Genomic DNA, 18011 nt, shown 5'->3' with positions numbered 1-18011 from the left:
TCCTGTGTCTCTTGCGGGACCTCTCTATCCTCAACTGGTGAGGAGTTGGGTTCAACCTCCATGTTGTGTGAGGTGATATGCTGCTCTACTCGTATGCCGGAGGCCTCCGATGTAGTCGATAAAGGCACTCGTTTACTGGGAAGTTGGGTATCGTCCTTCGCTTTCTCAAGAGACTTTATTGTAAGTGCAGGGAACTCCTTTGGGTCCGGTACCGAGGGTCGATGTTCAAGATCATCTTGGTCATCAGATTTCGTAGAAATGACAGGTGGGGCTAATTTGTAGGATGCCATAGGAGCCACTTTTCCAAGTTCGGTCATGCGAGGAATTGACGGGGAAGTGGTCGGGATTACACTCGTTCCCCCTCGGGGTTGAGCCTCCCGTTTCAGTACACAGTTCGCTACTCTGTGCGTAGAGCTCTGGCATCGAAAACATGTAATCGGTTGTCCACTGTATGATACTCCTACTTTATAACCATGGACTAGAAGTCGGGATGGCACATGAGATGTCAGTTTAATATGTACATGGCGAGTTCCAGTTTTAATACCAGGTGGATAAGGAGGGGCCCATTCCTGATCTTCTATTTTAATCATTGAACCATATGCACTCAATAAGTTATTCGGTGCCTCGATAGGGAACTCAAACACACGAAGGAGGGTAGTCGGATCTGCGGCGGAAATAATTCGAACTAAACGCATTTCCTTATTTGAATGAATGAATGGGACCTCACTAGGGGCCTGAGCTGCAAAGTCATCGTATTCGTGTTGCGTTTTGAATTTTAGAAAAATAAAAAAATCACTATTTAACTGCATGGCACTGATGCGATCAAAAATACCTGGGAAAGTGGAGTTCATCCAATGGTAGATATCCAAGGGGACTGGTCGAACTGCATGGAACTTCTTGTCAAATTCTAGTTTAAATTGAAGATCTCTTTTATATTCCATATTCACGTTTGCACTGATACACCGACACTACGCCGAAACGGCAATAATTTAGATTACGGAGTATAACTCCTAATTCAGTAGATTTGCTTTGATATAGAAATCATTAGGTGATTATGAAATACACCTAACGTAAATATGGTCCACGATACTATAGGCTATATTACACTGTTACACTGTGTAAGCACCAGAGCATCCGTGTTGTCTCGACGGCGGCTTGATGCAAACTGAGCTCACTCATTCACGGAGACACACAGGATGTCAGACAGTCATACGTCAGAAAATAACGTTCGTTACGACCAGTGATTTATTTGTATGGGGAAGCTAGAGAAATTCCCCGTCTCTAGTTACTCTTTCCTTGGCACTTACTTAATGACTGTTGTCCTAGCCTGAGAAGAATATTTTCCAACTCTCTAGAAAATTTCCTAACAATTTGCATACATTTTTAGCAACAAAAAATATTTATTCATCGGTGTTCTGCATAATTATACTTATACAAACGAATTATTTCCAATTCTATGAATTCCCGTACCAAGTAAACAGAAGTACTGAGTATGAAATTCTCTGAGTATGATCTATCTCTTTGCAGTTCACCCAAGACACTATAGAAATGTCGTAAAACTTAATAAAAGGAAAAAAGTTCTTTCACAGCGTGAAGCTTACGATTATTTCCATATATTTATAGCGTAGATGTTTCGTGTACCTTATTCCGTAGCTCATTGGATCCGTTCCATTCCCGCGACCCGTGTTCGAATTTTCGTGTCGCTATTTTTATTTTAATTTTATTATTGATCAGGTAGGACTCCAGTAGAAAGAAACATATGGTTACAGTTCAAGGTGTCATTCGATATTCTGCAAGTATTTATTTATATTTTTCTTGTCAAGCGAAAAAATGAAGTAAAATTTTACAAGGGTAAAACTTCTAGATTTGACTGTTATTAAAAACTATGAATAAGACTACAGCTCAAAATAAATTGAATATGGTCAAGGAAATAGATTTCAGCTGTTTTGTGTGTGATGAGCACATTGACTTCCATCATACCTATTTCTGGAACTAAATATCATTAATTTTGTTTTTTCGTTTTTATATAAAATTCTCATCTTTTAGTCCTTAACAAAACAGAGATTATTGTTCAAAGTGTCACTATGGGATTACATTTCATTATATAATGAAATTAAACTATATATATATATATATATACTAGAGATGCAAGGGCTCGGAAAAAAAACGGCAATTTTGGAAAAAAACTCGGTTTTTTCTGCTTGGCTTTTTTGCTTGGGAAATTTTGGGCTTTTTTCAAATTTGTGCTTTAAATTGATAAAGCAGACTTTGTTTTGCTTCTCTGTAACACAAAAAGTCATTTAATTAGTGGTTGATGCTGATAATAATATAAAACATCGAAAATAAACTATGAATTTCGAAAAGATATTTCAAACGATTTTTCTTCAACATATTTACATTATGAATTCCAAAGGATTAACCAATGTATATAATAAGAATTTTTTTAACTCCTATATACAAAAGTAAGCAGAGTTGGCACGAACCATGGTTTGTTTTGAAAATGCTAAAAACCCGTTTTGGGGGGATGTTTAAACCAGACTTTTTTTGGTTTAAACCAGGTTTTTTTGATTTAGATTCTTTGCTTTATGTATTTGTATTACATATTCACAGAAATAAGTTTGTTTCGCCTTGGTGTTATTATGCAACAGCGGGGTTATGCCGGAAGAACTCCCATGAAGTCCAGTCAGTAAATTTCTTAAATTGAGAAGCTCCCGCCCTAACCATCGGGAAAATTCCGTCATTACTTGAAATGTAAGACAATTACGGAAAAATCCTGTTATTGCTTTGCATATAAAATTTAAACGTCAACGTATCATAATCAGTATGCTAAAACTGAGGTATTAAATTACAAATTTAGTGCGTAGATATCATTGAAAATCCAATCCAAGCTAATGTTGGAAGCTACGTAGGCAATCGATAAATTTTGCCAATTTCTATCAATATATTTAAGCAATCTTGGCTTCTTTATAAAACAACAGGCATTTAGGCATGCAGGAATATACAATTTGGTTTCGTTTCGTATGTTTAGGATTAACATTCTTACGAAATACCGAGGTTATCAAGGAGAAGACTTTGGCTTAAACTGACATCTGAACCGCTACTTGGTTTACGCATGAAAGAAGGGTTATGGTTCGACCGAGAATTGAACATGGGACACCTTGATTAAAAGGTGAAAGAGAAATAAAACTATTGCAGATGGTTTGATATCTGGAAACGTCACCATTAAGTTCACACGATTCTCATTTTTCGTTGTTTTTTTTTTTGGTTTAAACCAGTTATTAAAAAAAAGTTGGGGTAAACCAACCAAAAGTGCCTAGAACTAACTGTCAGCAAAAGATTTTGGGTGTGATCCTAGAACCGTGAGGAAGTGGCTGGATCGTCATGGGGAGCAGGGAAACAGAATGGACTAAGTCAAGACCCAGCAATGGAAGACCGCGGGCAACATCAAAGACGCAAGATGAAGCTCACGTTGAAGAAGTACGGAACCATCCTTTGCGTCATCGGTGTGTGTTGAGAGACAAAGCTGTTGAACTAGGATGTTCACACAAGACAGTAAGGCAACGGTTTACTGCGGCTGGACTCCATCACGCACAACCAGCTATGAGAACTATTTTGACAGATTACCACAAGGAAAAGCGTTCAGAATGGGCTAAGAAGAACATGAGTCTTCCACAAACCTATTGGGATCTCGTCATCTGGTCTGATGAGAAGGTGCAAGCAGGGGTGAACTGGCTATGTAAAAAGGGCGCGGTCACATACTCTGGGAGGGCGCCGTCCATCCGAGTCTTTCGCTTGTGTGGAATACCCCCTCCTAATAAAAAGAAGAGCCGTAGTACTTTCCCCGGTAGTACACAAAATGTACCCCGTAGAAGAGCTTTCCGCGGTAGTACACAAAAAACAACAAAAGATTAAGTAGCTATTGCAGTTAATCACGATAGAATTATACAAATTCAATATTTTCATAAACAAAGAGACTTTGAGTACTAAATATATTAGGCCTACATAAATCTGCACATTTTAACTGAGACTACTAAAATCACACCAGTTGTTTAAATTCTTCGGCTACATTTGTTAACAGACTAATTATAACTGAAGATTTGAGTTAAGTTTGGGGCTTATGCTATTTTTCATACTTTTGTCCTTTTAAAGCTATGTTCATCATAACATTAACTTAATTTTCATCTATTTTTAAAACCGTTAATATAAAGTATACACGAAACACTTACTACAAATTAACAAAAGTAAATTTAGAATTATATACCTACCTGGCAAAAAAAAAAAAAAAAAAAACAAATTCAAAAACAAAACTGGAAAATGAAAGTAAAGTCACTGCTTTATGCTTGAAGGAGAATTCGCATCTCCTTGCTTTTCTCACACATTTTGTCAATAATAAGATTGTTGTCTATTTTGGTCAGAATGTCTCTTTCTAGGTTCATGAAGATCAGGGTGCGAATTACCGGGGTATGAGGGGGATTTCCCCCTTCAATCACATTTTGTTCCCCCCTAAGAAGTCAGCTGAAGTATCCTCACCGGGGATGCTCACTTTCCCCCCGAACTATGCTCAGAGTAACTCCAAATTTCTTCGGAATGATCGATGTAAACTATTCAGTTTTGGTAATTTCTACTTACCACCTAATTACCCACTATTTTCAACGTTGTTTAGTTGAACTATATTATTATGACTACTGTTATTACTTGCAACTGTACCTTCGTACCCTTCAGTTCGTCAACGTTCGTGAATTTGAATGTACTAATTGGGTACAACAAAGCCACATATGGTTTTATAAATGTTCTTAGCGGTTGGCCAAGAAGTAAACAAATAACTTCTTCCACCATACTTGGAGAAGTTCGGACATGTCATATTCATCCTCTACATTTGTATCGATTATCATCTTATTTTAATTTTTGTTATAACATGCTATTTCATTTTCCAGTGTACTCTTTGTTAGCACATGGTCTTCATTCCCTAGTAGTTTGTGTGTATGCAACTCAAAAGTTCCATTTAATTTGTGATAATTAGCATAGTAATCACTGCCTTTTACAGCTTACGGAAATGAACTCTTGAAACTGTACTCAAAATCTGAGAAATAGGTATTCTCTCGTAAGTACAGTATATATTAACGTACACGCTTGGGATACTCTCCTAGTAAGCAGACATGTTAGTGAAGGTGATTTTTAGGTGAAAAAGCGCATAATTGAAGATTTGTTTCAGCATTTGTTAATACGACTGGTTCTCTGTGTCATTGTCCATGTCTGTATAAACATTTCAACTGGAGCGATTTTTTAAAAACTTAACCCTTCATTTTTCCATCTATCTTTTCGCTGTACAGTTTGCTGTCCACGCTAATAATGTTGTCTGAAAAACTTTATTTGAATAATGTAGCTCACAGTGAATCAACTCATTTGCAAACCTAACAGTAAAGTAAGTGTAAGTGTTGACTTCCTGAGCCCCATCACGGAATCGATATTTTGAGGGAAAAAAGTCGTGAAGAACGCAGCTTTAGCGGGGAGTAGAAGCACAAGCTCGAAATTTGAATTGAGATATTTTAAATATTTGGCCTTCGGTTTGACCTTGATGTCAGAAATCGGGACCAGCAACAATCCATTTCTTGTTTGATAGGCTAATATCTAGATTTTTTTTTAAATGTCCGGTTTAAGTGATAATTTTAGTGGTTTTCATAAGACTGAAGTTTTTTTTCTACCTGTATGTAATAACGCAAAGTGGAAGATTTCAATATGAGTGAAAAAATTAACATATGCTTGTGATCATGGCTATCGCTCGGGCCGAATTATTAATTTAATAAACCTTAGAGAGCTACTGGGACAATAGTGAGCACAACATTTAAACACGTTCAGAAAGGTTTGGTGGGATGTGTGTGTATGTCAGACAATATATACGTGCATAGTTATTGTCGGTAGATTTATTAAATTAATAAATCTCTTTTTTATTATAGATGTCACACACACAAACATATATATATATATATGGGGGGTAAGGCATTATTGTTTCATTTTGAAATTTGCACCTTCAGACTTTATGTTCTGTTGGCCTAATTTTCCCCCCTTCCCAATATAGATTATCTAATTCGCACACTGAGAACAATGATTCCAGATGTTCATCTGTAAAGTCTTGAACGGAGTCTTGTTTTTATGTATCTGAGCTTTGAAAATGCTCGCTCACCGGACACTTGTGTTGCCGGTAATGTAAGGAGATACTTATAAACTTTGAATAATTCTGTGTAGAGTCTTGAGTACATATTGTACTGCAGAATCACATCGAAGGCGCACTTAAAGAAAAAATTGCACTTCACACCATCACATTTTATAGACCTTAAATCCACAATATCGTCAGTCGGCCCCAAATATTCCTCCTCATCCTCCATGAAATCTTCAGAAAACTTGTCCTCTTCAATCAAATCTTCAATCGTACGAACCTCAACAGCTTCTTGATTCTTTTCTTGGTTCTCATAAGAGGAGTTTGAAAACTCTTTCCACATTGATGAAAACGAAAGCTCTTCTTTAAGTTTTCCCTCTTCACAATCAGGAATTAATTCAGTGATTCTTTTCAGTGACAACGAAGCTAGACTTAAACTCTTGAACTTCTTAGGATGAAAACACTCTAAATCTAAGTATAAGCTTTGATTTTCAGCAAATCGTTCCTGCATGCTGTTAGAAATTTGCTCTAGAACACAGTTGAAAACGGTTACTTCAAATCTGTATTTACTGTCTTCAATTACTTCATCAGAAGCTGATTCCCCTGCCATTTTCTTTTTCTACATTTTACCTCAGGCAATTCTGTTTCTATAGTAACTTGTTCTAGACTAGAAACATCTGTAATGAGTCGTTCAATACTATTTGACATTTCTGTTGTAAAGTGTTCTGCTGCTTTGTAGACTTTGTCAAACTAATCCCTAGCTTCTTTCAACTTATTTTGAGTTGAGGATATCAGGCGCCATGCTCGGACGTAGTCTGAAGTTTTTGGTTTGCAAGTACTCCGATAAAGGTGTGGTATGCTGAAAAATCAATAAAAACATCATAGCCACTATCATAGTCTCAAAGGAGCACAACTTTTGAATGAGAGACATTGCATCATGTCTGACTTTGGAATTGAATTCTTGCGAGTTGCCAATCACACTTAAAGCTGCTACGAGTTTTCTTGGTCTGGCATCCTTTGAGTCGGTTGCCCAGTAATGAAAGTGTCTAAATATTTTTACAGCAGCGTTGCTTTTACTTCTCCATCGAGTTATCCCAATACCCTCAAGACGGACGCTTGGGTTTTGTTCCAAGTACACCTCAAGTCGTTTCTGGGCTTCTTTCAAGAATATCTGAATTTCCTGGAGAAGCCCAAAAAAAGATATACCAACACCCACACTCTGCACGGGGTCAGTTATCACCAAATTCAACACATGTGAATGGCACCATATGTGAATGTGTTTCTGATTGATCTCTTTCAGTTTTGCTGTCACACTTTCATATAGTCCGCTCGTATTTGACGCTCCATCAAAAGCGCCTGCCACACATTTTTCGATAGGTACTTTTACTTCAGCCAAAGACTGTTCGAGGGTTTGAAAGAGGTTCTCCCCTGTTGTTGAATTCACATGTTTGAGGGCAATAACTCTTTCCTGAACAAATCCATTGTACACATACCGAAGCACTATGGAGCACTGGTCATATGAGGAGACATCTAGGGTCGTGTCCATCATGACAGAAAAAACTCCAGCTTGGTTAACTTCTTTGGCAATTGCTGTTTTAATTTCAAGTGTATATTCTATATACATTATGTATTTGGACATTATATAATTTTGTATATGTATACTTTTTCAATGTGCATATATACGTAAAATAATACTGTATATTTACTATATTATAAATGCCATTGTATGTTTGTATGTATGTATGAGTATGTTCCACATCTCCTCCTAGACGGTTCAGCCGATTTTGAGCAATCTTGGCATAAATATTCTTTGGTGCCCGTAATCAACACTGTCTGGGTTAGCGACCCCCAACTCTTCCCTTTGGAGAGGGGGAGGGGTGGAAACTTGAACCCAATGCTATTTAAATGGGGTTATAACAGTAGGAATGGTTTTAATGGTATAACGTAAGAACGAGAAAAATAATTTTAACGAAATTTTGGAAACATATAGGTTATATTGTGACATAAAACAGCCTTCGTATATAACGCCACTAGCGCCCCTACGGCGGGGGTGGGAGGGAGGGCCATGTAAAAATGATCAAAAATGACCGAGATTAGAGTCAAATCAATATATTTCGAAGTCGCCGAGATCATTAATGGTACCACCAAAGCCTAAAACAGAAAGGGCATGGCCGTAGGCCAAGTAAAGACGGGACCTGGGGGCGGAGCAGTGGGGGTGGGAGAGTTGATATATAAAAATCATCCAAAATGACCGATATTAGAGTCAAATCTATAAAATTCAGGGTCCCTAAGATCATTATAATGACACTCCCAAAGCCAAAGACAGAAAGATCGAGGCCGCAGGCCGAGCTAATACCAGGGTCTGGGGTGGGCCCTAGCTGGCCAAACGCTAGCGAATTTATAAAATAATTATGTAGCTTTGTTTTTTTAAATGTGTTCAGAGAGGAAACTGTGCGCCTTCCCGAGGCTAAGATGAGTCCCTCCCGAGAAAGGCGCAAAGGCACTGATGTGAGGAGGGCGCAGCGCCCATCGGGCCGGTACTTGATTATGGCCAGTCCACCCCTGTCTGCAAGGGAGAATGATATTATACAGGCCACGCGGGACACATGTCTTCCACAACATGTCATTCGCACCGAACACTCAAGACGAATTTCAGCTCATTTTTGGGGCTATATGACAGCTGAAGGTCCGGGCCAGATCGTTCCTGTTCCTGGACGAATGACTAGTGCGACTTATATCCAAGTACTGGAGGATACACTGCTTCCGTCTCTACACGAAAAATTTCCAGAATAAGAGGAATTCGTGTTTATGCAAGACAACAGTGGTGTTCGTACCTCGAGGCAAACTCAAGCATGGTTGGAAGATCATCCAGAGCTAATATGTATAGAATGGCCTCCTCCATCGCCAGACCTTAACCCCATAGAACATCTTTGGGCGTTAATGGTTCAAGAATGGAAAGAACGTCGACAAGACCGTAACAAAGGAATTCTTGAGGCACATGTAATAGAACTCTGGAATAATTTCCAACAACACCCAACTATATTCTCGAATCTTGTAGTTAGTATACCTAATCGTTTGGGTGACGTTATAGAAGCAGAAGGTGACTAGACAAAATACTAGAATTCTTTCATTTCCAAATATTTGCCTTTTATTGATCTTTTCTTCTTTTGTTCAATGGTAAAGAACTTATATATTTCATTTTTGTTCTCAATTAACCTAAAAGACATTTGAAGGTGGATTAAATGTCTTACGTTTTCTTCATCAAATTCAACTTTGATTTTATTTTCATCCCAAATAATGTCCAAGAAACCTCTGGATCTAAAGTTAAATATTTTATTTCGTTTTTAGAAAAAATAGTTTTAGATTATTCTTTTCCTAATTAATGCGCAAAAGACATTTGGGGCTAGAATTATATATTTTATTTCTTCTTTACAAAATAACGTTTTATCACCACTACTTGTGCTGTGTGTTAAAGAAGCGAGCGGATTTCTTTTCAACTTTTACATTTACATTATCTTTCTCTTCATCAGTTTCAGTCAATACCAACAATAGAAGTTCTTACACTTTCAAAAATAAAAGTTGCTTCATGAAATCAGGTTTAACAAAAGCACAGAAGTTATCGTAAAATGTAATCTTGAAATTGGCTTAATTTCCCCCAACTCTCATGCGTAACAGCATAAACAATAGACCCAACTACAGCCTGAAAGAAACCATACCTACTATTTCATGAAAATTTGGAACTTTGGAGAAAAAATGTTGTTAACAGTTTCACGAAATGAAATTAATTCACCCTTTTTTCCTCCAGCTTCAACTCCAAACAATAACTTTATGCCCGTGATTTCAAACAAAACACATTATGTTTCACAAAACTCTAATTTGCACGAAATATTTCCTGTTACATGACAAGAGGAATGAAATTTACTCCTTTATTATTGACCAATTATAATTCCAAACAGCGGAGATAATTGGGAACCTACAAAATAATATTTGGAATTTTGTAAAGGAACATGATTGGGAGGGGGCGATTGGTCATTCTTGACTGATTTTACCCCTAAAAGTGTGGCTTGTTCATAAACTCCAAATTACATTCGCACCATATTCTTTAAAAATTAAATACTTTTTACAGAAATTATACTGGATCATTTTAAAACGGCAGGGTAAAGTAATTCAACCTCTAATTCTTGATAGCCGGCGTACTTCCGTCTCCTCCCACATTATCATTCCACCAAGTCTACCATCATAATTCACACCCCTCAATCATCGTTCCCCTTAGTCTACAGGGCATAATCTTTGGACGTAAAATTGAAAAAGTTAATTTCATTTTTCTCTTGACCCCAATTGACTTCGTTTAATAGGGATTATCGAGAAGCCCCCCAAAAGATATACGACATATTGAATCAAATTGACTCAATATGGCGGAAGTTATTTTAAATATATTTTATTATAATATTTAAATAACAAAGTTTCGAAGGTCAGAGGAACTTAGTCCCTTTTACGCGCTTATCCATTGCCAATTTCACCCGCAACCAATTCCAATGATGCGGATGGCCTAAAGTAAAAATAGGCTATATTTTGTGTAATCAAATTATCTTCAAGTTGTTTTGCCTATAACACAAAATTGTTTTATATGTGTATGTGCAAAGGGTGAGTGTTTTAGCTTTCACCCCTTATTCTTGATAGAGTTAAATCCCAAACAATAGGATTATTAGTTGAAACCATAAGCCAATTTTCACTAAAATGAAACGAAAATAATAAAAGATAGTTGTGGAACAGGCAAACGGCAGCACATACACACAAATGTCAGATGAGTCGAATTGTAGCGCTTGTCTTTGATCAATTTCACTATGTTCCATAAAAATGGGATTTGTTTAAAGATGTCTTCGCGGAACAGTTTTCAGTTAGGGACGAATAATTAACTTTCTCGAAATTGACTGATTTCAGCCCCAAGCAGTAGAATTGTGGGAAAGGCTTATAGAACATATACTTGATATTGTATTAGTATCTAATCACTTTAATGAATCTCGAACCAGCTCGGTATGTTGAGGTGTAGGGTCGGCTCACTTCAAGGTTCGGCTCGGTGGTGACTGAGTCGTGAGCCGAGCCGCTCGAGCCGTTGACAACACTACAGGCTGACACCTCAGGCTGCTTATCTACACCCACCGGCTTCCACTGGGCCACTGCGGCCACCACCTTTGCAACAGTTTGTAGTAATATTCATTATCTTCACCCACGGAATCAGCTATCCAGTTGCGATGATTAAATTATACATATGTATTTTATTTATTTATTTACTAAAATATTTACGATACAGCCGAAAGATCATTATTTTTGTAAAATGTCTATTATTTAAATGAAGCAGAGTGAATATTCTACTTGGGTTTAGAACTATCATTTGCTAAATTCTTAATTGACAACTAATAGTTTATGTTAATTATTTCTGACAATTTTCTACAAATTACTTGCAGAGACTATTCGGAGTAAATGTTTTACTTAGTTTAGTCATTTTATTTTAATATATAGGGTGCGGCAGAAATAGTTAGACGATTTTTTTTGCAAATTAAATATTTTAATGACCTTTTATGAACAAACGTTTTACATGTCCAGAATGTACACCTTGTCTCAAAAAGGTTGAGCGCATTCTTTATTGCTGTTTCGAGGCAAAAATGTCCTAAGTCCAACTTCGGGTATCTTCGGGAAAAAGTAAGAGTTCGGACTAGATTCGAACCTCGAAGCCAACCTTTGCAATCGGGAAAAATCTAGGAAATGTGTTTTTCTTCTTTTAAATATAATAAGACTTGTTACCAATAATATACAAAAAGCAACATGGATTGAAGTTCTTAATGATACAATATTTCGAAACTTTGTATTAATGTTAGCACATGCTTGTTTTGCTCTCCATACTTAATGGAATATTTAGATACGTAAACGAATCTTTCCATATGTAAAAGAATGCTGAAAGTTAAGACATAGAACATTATTCTCTCCTGAGTACTAAAATAAAAGTCAAAGTAGAACAAAAACAGCGTTTGCAGTGAATATGAATGTAATTATTATCTTAAATACAGTTATATATCGCTAGAAGTACTCTCCGAAGAGCGCTTGTGTTAGCTCACTGGTACGCCGTTGGATTTCAAATCGTAAGGTTGAGGGTTCGATTCCCATCTGAGTCAACGTTTTCGTTTATGAAATTCTATTTTGAAATTTATTCGGAATGAATAAATTATGTAGTGTATTTGTTTGCAGCTATTTGTCATCGGAAGTTACTTCTGAATTTTCTCATTACAGCAAGTGATTTACGCTTTCTGAAAGGTAAAGAGATATTATTATACAAACTCCAATCTTCGATACAGACACAAAACTCCCGATCCCCAAAACCATGTAAACAGGAAATTTACGAACACGAAGTCATGTCTAAGAGACTTATTTTTACTCCAGAAAGAAGGCAGAATAGGATTTCTTTGCAAAGGATTTCAGTTCAATAATCTGCAAGGTTTTTGTATATGGATGTGGTCCCTTTCTCTCCGCCTCTTATATATATATATAGTGCTTACAGTCTAAAAAAGTACTGACGGGGTAAGCTATTGGGAGTTGGAGGGGGATATATATAAAGTAAAAGCGATCGATATTAGTGTCGAATCCTTGTCGTTGTTGCAGGTATTAATAATCACAACTCCGAAAGCGTTAAACTCCAAATTTAACTCTCATCGACATCTCAGGTCCTTTGCGGTTAAGCGTATAGCGTACACGCTTTCGGCGTGGAAGACGCAGATTCGGCCCCCAGCGAGAGCTCATGTAGTTCGGATTCTACGTTAATTAGTAGGTCTACGTCTCATATTGCCTCACTGCTGACGGGACGTTAAACTCAAAATCAATTCAATCGATTCAAAACCCATTATTATGGCGGGCGATAAAGGATGAAAAATAAAATGTCTCAAGGACTGAGATTAGTGTCAAATCCATAGTTTGAGTTCGTGACACTATTACAAACGCAATGTCATTTAATGCCACGTTTTGGTATGAGCGACTATGTCACCTGGATTTTTAATTTACAGGAGCAACATCGAAAGCATTGCTCACACAGCTCTAAATGTTTTGATGTATGTATACATGTATATTCTTGCGAAACTCCGGAATGTCTGGAGCAACTTTTACCTAACATGGGAGACATATTACTTTCAATCTAAGAAAAAAAATATTGTGGAATTCAGATACCTCAAGGGATGGAAGTTGGGAGGAGTGACATGTAAAAATAGTGTAAAATGACTGATTGTAGAGTGTTATCCATTGTTTTCTGGGTCGTAGAGATGAGTAGTGAGGCACTCAATGGCATTATATCCAAATTCATCCCCATTTTCGCAGGATGAGGAGCTTGGAGATATGATTAATAAAATGTAAAAACTTACTTAAATATATGTCGAAGTAGTAGTTTTGTGGGGTCGCGAAAGCGTTTCTAATAACTTTCGAATGTAGTTTGTAACCACTTCAAGATGGGCTCTTTAATTGTATCAATTTCTCACCTTAAGAAGAAATTACCATCTCAACTAGTATATGTATCAAGCTAGCGTTCGCAATCGAGAAAAAAATGTATGTTTCTTCTTTTAAATGATATACTAAATGTAAAATCAGAGATTGAGTTGGTCGGTGGGTCAAATGGTCAAGATTTGTGAGTGGGTAAGTGAATCGTAGGTCAACAAGGCGTGACCCACTGCGAAACACCATCACTGTGACTCACACTGACCCATTGATCCTCCAACCCATTCTGCTCAGTGCCTTCTAGATAGCATTTTCTGAACACTGGCAAGTTTGTCTACGTTTTACTTTCAAGACCTCCATTTTTCTTTTTTTCTTCATTTGGTTGTAATGAAGAAAGAAGTTCAGGCTTTTTTGGATTTTGATATTTCCAGTTGTAACAATGGCAATAGGACTTACTACTTGGCTTTTGAGATGCAGGCTATGAGTTTTTAGAGGAGCTAACTACTGGAAAAAACTGGTTTATTACAAATATAACCTCTTAAGTCAGTAGAGAGGATGGCATGGATAATGGATCAAACTTTATGACGATGTATTTTAGTGGGTCGGAGTTGATCACAATGGTTCAGAGTTGTTTATAGTTGGTGGTGGGTCAGAGTGGGTCATGATGCGTGAATGGGTCACGTTGGGTGTTGAGTCTGTGGGTCACGATGTGTGGTGGGTCAGTATGTTGTGGATCAAGGTTTGTCTCTGGTCAACATTGCACTAAAGAGGAGAGTTTCCGAAGGTGCGCGTCGGCGATTTTCTCAAATTTTGCACATAGATAGTACCCCACCAGAAAGCAATATATCTCAAAACGGTTCACAGTACCATCTCACAGAACTCGAGATAGAGGGATTTGTTTAATTGGCTAAATTAAGACCTCAATAATTTATCCTTCTACAAGCGGGATTTTCTTCATCGTTTCCGTGGCGAAGTCAGAAGAATATGCGGCAAGTAAACTTAATGTTGAAGGTTCGCGCCCACCTTGGGATACTTGCTTTTTTCCCTAGTGTTTTTTACACTCACCTGAATATAAACAAATCAAGCATATAGGCTATTTAACATATTTTTGGGGAGGAATTTTGTGGTTCGTTGGCGTTTCGTCGAGTCTCTGCCGCTGGTGATATAATTTTCAAAACCGAAGTGGGGCCACCAAGGATCGTAGCTGCGAGATCACCAACTTTTGGCGAAAAGTTGTCAGTTTTGCATCGGTGGCCCACTGACGCTTACGGCATGGGGGCTTGTATCTGAAAACTAAGAGAATAAAGAAGCATGGTATCCATGAAGCCCGTTGACACTAATAAAAGTCTGAAACGATGAAACAGATGTCAACACCGGAAAACATGTATTTTATAATTTCAAAGGTACCCCGTGTCGAGGAAAAAGATTTGCCCCAAGGTTCCCCGGAGGGTCTCAGGAGGGGTGCAACTCAAAATTTGAAAATGGCAAGGGGAATCAAGTAGTATGTCATTTAAAAGTATTACTAAAATTTATAAAAAAGTAAGAGTCTCGAATGCTAACTTGTGCAAAATAGCGAGCGTTCAAGATGGTAATAAATCCTTCATTGAAAACTCCGTGACCACCTCTACAAATGTGAAACTGTGAAACTATCCAGAAGAGGTAAACACTTGTCTTACCATTGCAAAAGTATAATGCACCAAGGTAAAACAAGAAGCGACCCATTATGGGTTTATTACATCACTAATATTAAATTCTACGTTCCACGATTGTGTCTTTAAGCTAAAAAACAGGGTGATTGCTAATTATGTACTTAATGGTAGAATACAGAATGGACCCACCACCAACTATGAACCACTCTGAACCATTGTGACCAACTCCGACCCACCAACGTAATCAACTCTGACCCATGATCCACGTCCTTCTCTCGATTGACTAAAGAGGTTACACTTGAAATAAAACAAATCTGTGAAATTTTCACTTATCGGAGTTTGAATTCCTACCGTCAATCGCTCAAGCACCGCTCTGTTACAATACCGGTGGATCTGACCTTTACGATATACAATGGTAAAGTGTTTCTCATCTTCCAAATTAAGATGAATTTAAATTTATCATATATAATTATTTCTTTCTTGGCTTACATATACATTTCAGTAGAAAACAGGATGAAATTTGAAAGTATCAAATCAAGATAAAGTAGACCAACGTAAGAAAAAAAGAAAGAAAAACTAGTTTTCCATATAATTAAGCATGCCGTATGTCCATTTTTCTCACAACTTTATGGTTTGATTGCCTTATGCTCTAAACGATTCATATATTAAACACCAGCTTCAGCAATTATTATAATAGAAAGCAGTGGGTATAAAATGCAAAGACTGTAGTTTTCATTATATAACTAATATAAATCGTTTTCGATAATTTTTACAAATAAACCCACTACCAATTTCCAATATATAGAAAATCCCCCAGCTCATAAAACACATTTTTAAAAATGCCAGGACACGTTTATTTTTAATAAAGAGTTATATACTGAATTTCAGCTCTCTAAGTTGAACGGCTTGTAAGATACTCAGTTTTTCGCAAAAATTCGGACACCTACTCCCCACTTAGGATATGTGTTATAATGAAAGTGATACGCGTATGACAACTTTCCAGTTGGGATTGGGGCTTGATTATACACCAAATGTCATTTCATTTGACTTTGCAATTTGACCGTGATAATCACGCAGACATAGTTACTTTCAGTTTTTTATACTAGGTATAATAATTCATATATTACAGGTGATTCAAAACTTTTTTCCAGCAGTAAGCTCCTCTAAAAGCTCACAAGCTGTATCTCAAAATTGAACTCCTATTGCTATTGCCACTCTTATAATTGTAAATATCAAAATCCAAAAATGCCAGAACTTTTTTTTTCATTAGAAACAAATGAAAAAAGAAGAAAAATGGAGATCTTGAAAGTAAAACATAGACAAGCTCATCAGTATTCAGAAGATGCTGTCTACAATGCGCTGAACAGAATGGGACGGTGGGTGGTTGGGGGTCGTTTCGTCCAAAGATATTTCGTCCTAAGAATTTTCGTCCAGAGACATTTAGTCCAAACACATTTGGTAAAGGGACATTTGGTCCAAAGGGCAATTTGTCCAAAGAACATTTTGTCCAAAAGACAATTGGTCAAAGGACATTTCGTCCAAAAGACATTTGGCCCAAAGGACATTTCGTCCAAAAGACATTTGGTCCAAAGGACATTTCGTCCGAAACACAATTGGTCCAAAAGACAATTGGTCCAAAGGACATTTCGTCCAAAACACAATTGCTCCAAAAGATGTTTGGTCCAAAGGACATTTCGTCCAAAAGACAATTGGTCCAAGGGACATTTCGTCCAGGGATGTTTAGTTCAAAGCACATTTCGTCCAAAGGACATTTGGTCCGGTAACGCTTGAGGGTCAAGGGTTTGCTTCTATTAGAAGAATAAAAGTGATGCATATAACATTATGACTCACAAGTAATACCTCCCAAGTGTAACTCCAATTTTGAAAAAAATAGGCAGGTAGATACTGCACATAAAATAAACGAATACGTGTTTTTCTGCGGAAAAGTGGTTTTAGGGGTGCAAAAGCACCTACTCAAAATTTTGAAAGTTGACGCCCGAAAGGCCAGAAGAAGTGGACCGAAGTGAACGAAATTGAGCACAGATATTGCAGACGTAAAATTAGGGAATACGTGTTTCGTATTTTCCTGGAAAAAATGGTAACGTGGGGCACAGACCCCCTCCAAACCTTTGATCACGAAATATCAAAAGTACTTATAACAGTAAGTCAGATGTGTGTAAAGAACACGAAGAATTGCAACGAAACTTTGATTAGGGACAATACGCAAAAAAAGTTTTTTATTTTCTGCGAAAGAACGGTTTTAGGGGCAAAAGCCTCCATCCAAAAGTTTGAAACTTGAGGCCCGAAAGGTCACAAGAAATGAACCAAAGTGAATGAAATTGTGCAGAAATATTGTAGACATAAAATGAGGGAATACTGGTCTCGTATTATCCTGAAAAAAAAGAAAAAGGTTTGGGTGGGACACAGACCCCTACAAAAATTTGATCGTGAAATATCAAAAGTGCTAATAACAGTATGTCAGAAGTGCTTAAAGGACATGAAGAATTGGAACGACACATTGTGTAGGGACAATACGCAAAAAATAAACGAATGCGAGTTTATTTTCTGAGGAAAAACGGTTTTAAGGGACAAAATCCGCCACCCAAAAATTTTGAAATTTGAGGCCTAAAAGGCAAGAAGAAGTGTACAGAATTGAATGAAACTGTGCACAGATATTGTAGACGTAAATTGAGGTAATTGGGTTTCGTATCTTCCTAAAAAAAAAAAAAAAAAAA

This window comes from Thermobia domestica, chromosome 16 (genome assembly GCF_964235325.1).
Source record: "Thermobia domestica chromosome 16, izTheDome1.hap1.1, whole genome shotgun sequence".
In the NCBI taxonomy this organism is placed as follows: Eukaryota; Metazoa; Arthropoda; class Insecta; order Zygentoma; family Lepismatidae; genus Thermobia; species Thermobia domestica.
This window is presented reverse-complemented; position numbering follows the sequence as displayed.